Genomic DNA, 6,000 nt, shown 5'->3' with positions numbered 1-6,000 from the left:
ACACTGTGTGAGGAATCCAGTGTCTGGGAATAAATACTGGGCCTGTGTTCCCAGCTCCCCTTTACGACGCATGGCTCCTTACGGGAGCTGAGATCTCCCCCCGAGACCTACCACGGTCCGTTAGATGGGGCTCCAGGGCCCTTGGTGGCCCTGGGTTTGGGGACCCTGGTATTACTGTCAGCAACACATCCTGCCTTTGCTATGCACCCTTCCACACTGAACAGGCGGCCTTGTAATCTGGTTATCGCCTGCCTGCTTACCCGCGGGCCTGTTACGGAGAGCTGTTATGGGTATCTCCGGGAAAGGGATCTAGGAACATCTCAGGGGTTGACTGACCCCTCCACACCTGATTCCTCTCCGTGTGCCACATGCAGGATGGGCAGACACACAGGCTTCTGCCCCCGCCACGGGCCTCCTGCAAAGCCTGGAGAGAGCGGGCAGAAAATGTACCCGAATAAATCTGCCTGCGTAGACTGGTGGCCTTGTGGAAGGCCAGCGGGCAGAGACACACCTCTCAGCCTGGCATCAATGCACCAATCCGATGGAGGACTGTCTCCTCTGTGTGCCCATCTGAGGCACAAAAGCGTGGCACAGACCTGGCTTCAAACCTTCACCATGGCCACCAGCTGTTGCTAATGACAGGCCCGGACTGCTTCCAAAAACCTTTCGGAAATCAGCAGGGGAAGGGACATCTAACCGACTTTCCCGCAAACACTTCTGGTGTCCAGACGAGGTGAGGTGAAGCCTCCCGGCTCCCGGGTGTCTGTGCGCCGAGCGCTGGCCCTTTGAATGGCTCCTTTTAGTCATTAACGTGCACAGAACGTACGTGAACCAAGCCGGAGCCCCACCTAGGACACAAGACTTTCCTAGTGCTGGGGTGCAAGCCCGTGAACCCCGGGGACCCCTGGGTTCATTTATAACAACCTTTAATTAGCCACTTTATACACACGAGCACAAAACCAGCCTTGGGTTGAATTAGTGCTGGAATTGCCTCTTGGGTATCTTTTCTCCTGGCTTTTTACCCAGTGCTGGGATTTCAGGCTTATGCCACCCGGCACTTTGGCACTGTTAATCTCAACTGTGGCCGTGTCCTCTGTGGCTCTGGTGACCGCACACACGCAGACAACTGGGCCAAAAGCAGATAGAGCTTGGAGGAGGCCGGCGCTCTATTGACACAAAGTCGCGATCCTAGATTAGTGTCTGAGAAACCGCTGTCACCTGGCTGGGAGGTCAGGTGGAGGACGTGCGGTCATTTTCAGATCACTCGGTGTTGTGCAAATCCTTCCAACGGATCTGCTCAGCCCGGAACGGATTAAAAGGTGCCTACGGGATGCCGCGCACAGCGCAGAACTTGGGATCTGGAAACCTCAGGAAAGGAGGATGGTCTGCGTCCTCACACCTTCGATGGCGACAGGAGGGGTGGACACGGTGGCCCCTCCCGCCCTCCCCGCCTCCCTGCCGGGCACCTCATGGCAAGCTCGGGGGGTGGAAGGGGTCGGCCAAGTGTCTGCCCCTGGCCATTAGGGCTGCGGCTGGTGACCGTGACCCCTGTGGGTCCTGCGGGGACAGGGGTGGGGTTGGTGGCGGTGCTCTGGGAGGGGCCACGTGGTTCACTTCCCCAAGATTTCTGTGCACATTCCCCAGTGTCTTCTGGGTCCCTGTCATGAGAGGCCGTCCTGATGTCCAGTGTGAACGTCAGGGACACACACACGGTCCATTTGAAGACTCAGTACTGAACTGCAGGAGACAAGACTGGCCGGTGATGGGGGAGGGAGGGACATGGTGACCTTGGGGGCCGTTTTTATTTGTGCTACTGGGGCTTGGACCTCGGGGCCTTTGCACTGCCTGCAGCCCTGTAAACCTTGTTTATTTTGAGACAAGGTCTTGTGAAGTCCCAAGTTGCCCAGGCTTGGCTCAAACTTCGAACCCTCCTGCCTCAGCCTCCCAGACTGTTTCAAAGGCAGGCGTGTGCCACCAAACCCTGTTAGGATGAGAGGCTTTTCAGGGGGGAGGAGGGAGGTGGAGGAGGTTTCAGGGGTCAGAAACAAGTCTGACACTGGGGACAAGGAATATGGCTCAGCGCTGCCTCAGGCCGCGTGCCCTGGGCTGTACCTGGGTCCTCAGGGGTCCAGATGGCTCTGTCTGTCTGTCTGTCTGGATGAAGACGCATCCAGCATGGGAAACAACAGTGCCATCTTCTCCAGAAAAAAGGAGAACAAGGTTGGTACCCAGATTGCCCGGATAACGACGTATTGCTGTCCTGGTCTCTCAGACTGGAGGAAGCTGGGGAGAGACGCCCACGTGCCTCAGGCTCTGTGGAGTCTTGCTCTGTGTGCGTGTGTGTGTGTGTGCGCGCATGCGTGTGCGTGAAAAACGCTGGGCTAGATCTTGGGAGACGTCTTGGAGGGCGAGGTCGCCATGGACAGCTGTGTGAATTGCGCACTGCAGGATGGCACCTAGCCAGGCGAGGGGGAAATTCAGTCCACACCCGGCTTCCCAAGCCACCACCAGAGGGCGCCTTTTACAACCCACACAGAGCAGATAGGGCTGGGCAGTGGACAGTGCAGGGGCTGTGCTTTCCACGCATCCTGCCTCAGCCTCCTCTGTGGCCATCTGCCCTGGCTGTCAGCCCCATGAGAAGGCTCAGGGCCGTAGTCACTTCTGGTCACCACCGTCTTCCGGAAGGGGACATCCCACGGAGTGACGGTCACGTACTGCGGTGACAGACACGCGCTCTGCTAACTGTGACGGGGTCACTGATTGGTTTGGTTTGTGAAGACAGAGTTTGCTCTGCAGTTCAGGCTGGCCTTGAACTCACTACACTGCCCAGGCTGCCTCAGGCTCACAGAGATCCTCCTGCCTCAGCCTCCCAAGTGCTGAGTTACAGCGCGTGCCATCACGCCCGTCCAACTATAATGATTTGATTTGATTCGATTCGGTTTGATGTCTTGGAATGCTTTTAAGCAGCAACACTCGGTGTTCCCAGGCCTCTCACGGCAGCCCCGGCAGCACAGAGCCCAGCAGCCCTGGGTCAAAGGCCCCGGTTCCCTTCCAGCCTTCCTGGCCCTGCATGCTCGGGGCGGGTTTCCCCTTCCTCTCGGGAGCCAGCAGCGCTTGGCAATGGTGACCACTGTGCCTCGGGCTGAGTCACCCCAGCCTCCCCTTCCAGCAAGCAAATTATACTCACTAAACCCGGAGGGCATCGCGTCATGCCTGGAGCATTTGCGGAAGAATTTCTCTCTCTCTGCATCATTCACAGCGGCTGCGAGCGACTCTGCCGAGGAGGCTTTGTGGTGTCTGCAGTCGGGGTAACAGACACATGTCTGAGGTCACCCCTGCAAAGCCTGGGGGTGCGGGGCCCCCGGTCCCCAAACGGTGCAATATGCATTTATCCCACAGAGAATACCTGAGCGTCTGCTGGGAACCTGGACTGACTTAACCCGAGGGAGATACAGCCACACCCACACCCGCGGGAGCCACGACTGCCCCGCGTGGGTGGACTTTTACTGAGAATTTGCGGAAAGCCGAGGCTCACCAGGCGTGGCGGCGCATGTCTGTCAGCCCAGCCACTTGGGAGGCTGAGGCAGGAGGACTGCAAGCCCAAGGCCAGCCCGGGCAAGTTAGTGACCTAAAAAATAAAGGCTGGGAATGTGCAGCACTCAGTGCAAAGGCCCTGATTCAATCCCTGACACGCGCACACGCGCACATGCACACACACGGCCCAAGGTACATTTTCTCCTTGATTCTCTCAGCTTCCAGTAAATTGGGGGTCGCTGCATAACCGCTTATCAGGTTCCGTTTTCTGTAATATGAGGGAGTGAAATTGGGGTGCCGGACCGCTCCTGGCCATTCTGTTATTTATTTATTCATCCACTAATGCAGAGTCTCACCGAGTTACTAAATTGCGCAGCCTGAGCTCGAACTTGCCACCCTTCAGCCTCAGTAGCGAGGGTTACGGGAGTGCACACCGTGCCCTGTGCCCTCCTTTAATTTTAATTTAAGTTTTAATTCTCTGCACTGTCGAATGACTTGAGGATCGCCGTTGGCCTTTTCGCAGACCAACAAAAGCTGTGACCTCCGCCCGGCGTTTCCCGCGGTTGGACACGAGAGGGCGCGCGCGAGCCTCCGGCCGGCGGGAGCGGTGCTCGCCCCGCCCGCAGGAATGCGGGTGTGGGCGGGGCCTGGCCGCGGTCCGGGCAGCTGTGCAGAGGCCTGGCCTGGCCTGGCCGGCCTTGCAGGGCAGAGCGGGTGGCCAGGGCCTTACCCGCTCGCTCCTTCGGGGCTCAGCGCCCAGGGCTTCCCAGGAAGGGCTGGGCAGCGCTCAGGAGGCCAAGGCGTGATTGCAGTGCGGCTCTGTACTGAGTAGGATTCTTTCCAGCCTGGTTCCGCTTGCTTTTGTTTTTTGTTTGACTTTTTGCTTTTTTTCTGCAGTCCTGGGATGCAGCCGAGGGCCTTGGAACTGACCTTCGTCTCCAGGCCTTTTTTAGCTTTTTATTTTGAGACACGGTCTCAGTAAAGGAGGAAGCTGTGCAGGCTGACCTGAACCTGCCATCCTCCTGCCTCAGCCTCCCAGTGTCCCGGGCCCAGGCCCGCCGTGCTGGGCTGAGGCTCCCTTTCCCCTGCTGGGTGCGGCAGGAGCCCTCAGTGCAGGCCTGCCCAGGTCGGTCCTCCGTCCCCTGGGCGTCTGGTCATCCCGGGTATCTTCAGAACGTGCCTTGCGAAATCAGAAATGGTTCCCAGGACACTGATGCCACCTCACCCGGGTGCGAATTTTCAAGAGCAACTAGTTGCAAAGAAAGACGAAAAACCCGGCAGCTGGCCTTGCACCTCCTGATCTGAAAGCGTGACGGGCCACAGGCCTCTGCGCCCAGCTCTCTGGAGGCTCAGGCAAGTTTGAGCTCAGTACGGACAATATAGTGACGCCTTGTCTCAAAATAAAAATACAAAGGGCTGCATAAGCAGCTTAGCACCAAAGCCAGGCTCAGTCCTCAGTCCTGGGGAAAAGCATTGCTAAAACTGTCACAAAATTATCAACAAGTTGGTAGAATATCAGTTAGGCAAAGACACGCTATCAGGACGTCCACACTAATGAAACGCAAGGTTTCTGTGATATATGGGAGATGCCACCTCCTGCCTCAGTTTCCCGAGTGCTGGGAGGCCAGGTGTGTGCCAGCACACCCGGCTGAGATCCGGTGGACGTGTGTACCCGGCAGGGCTGACCTCGGAGCGCGTGGCTGGGGTGCAGAGCAGCAGCGGGTTCTGCGGGACGCAGAGGAGCTCCAAGCGCTGATGAGACTCACAGATGCGCGAGCCGCGCAGGCAGCCTCCTCCTCCGCGTGCGGGATGCGCGCTGCGTCCGCACCAGCGCGGGGCCTGGAGGGAGCCCAGCTCGCCTTTGATAGTGGGAAGGCTGCATGAATTATTGTTCATTTACCAATGAAATCGATTGCAGATTTGCCAAAGAATGAGAACTATTTGAGCTAACACAGAAAATCCTCAGAGGTATAGATTTCAAAAAAAAACCCTAAAGCTCAAAGTATGTGTACAGGATCTGGTTTTAATAAAAAGGAGCATACGCTGCTTTGTTCATACCTGCTTATTTAAAAAATTATGATGGAACATGACATAAAATAAACTTTACCATTTTTTTTTTTTTTTTTGGTACCAGGGATCGAACTCACAACCTCGAGCTTGCCAGGCAGCTGCTTATGCGACTGAGCTAAATCCCCAGCTAACTTTACCACTTAAACCATTTAAAATTGTTTTCTTTTAAAATTTTAATTTCTAATTTTTGTGGTGCTGCCCCTGAAATCTCTCCGTATTCTTCCTACCAAGCTACGTACCCCCAGCCCTTTTTATTTTGAGACAGGGCTTTGTTAAAACACTCAGTTATCCAGGCTGGGCTGAAACGTGTGATCCTCCTGCCTCAGCCTCCCAAGGTGCTCGGATTACAAGCAAGTGCCACCACGTGTGTCCTCGTTTTTAAATTAGTTTAATTTT

This window comes from Cavia porcellus, unplaced genomic scaffold (assembly GCF_034190915.1).
Source record: "Cavia porcellus strain 051 isolate PalLab524CR breed Dunkin Hartley unplaced genomic scaffold, mCavPor4.1 scaffold_17, whole genome shotgun sequence".
NCBI lineage: Eukaryota > Metazoa > Chordata > Mammalia > Rodentia > Caviidae > Cavia > Cavia porcellus.
Note: the sequence above shows the minus strand (reverse complement) of the source record.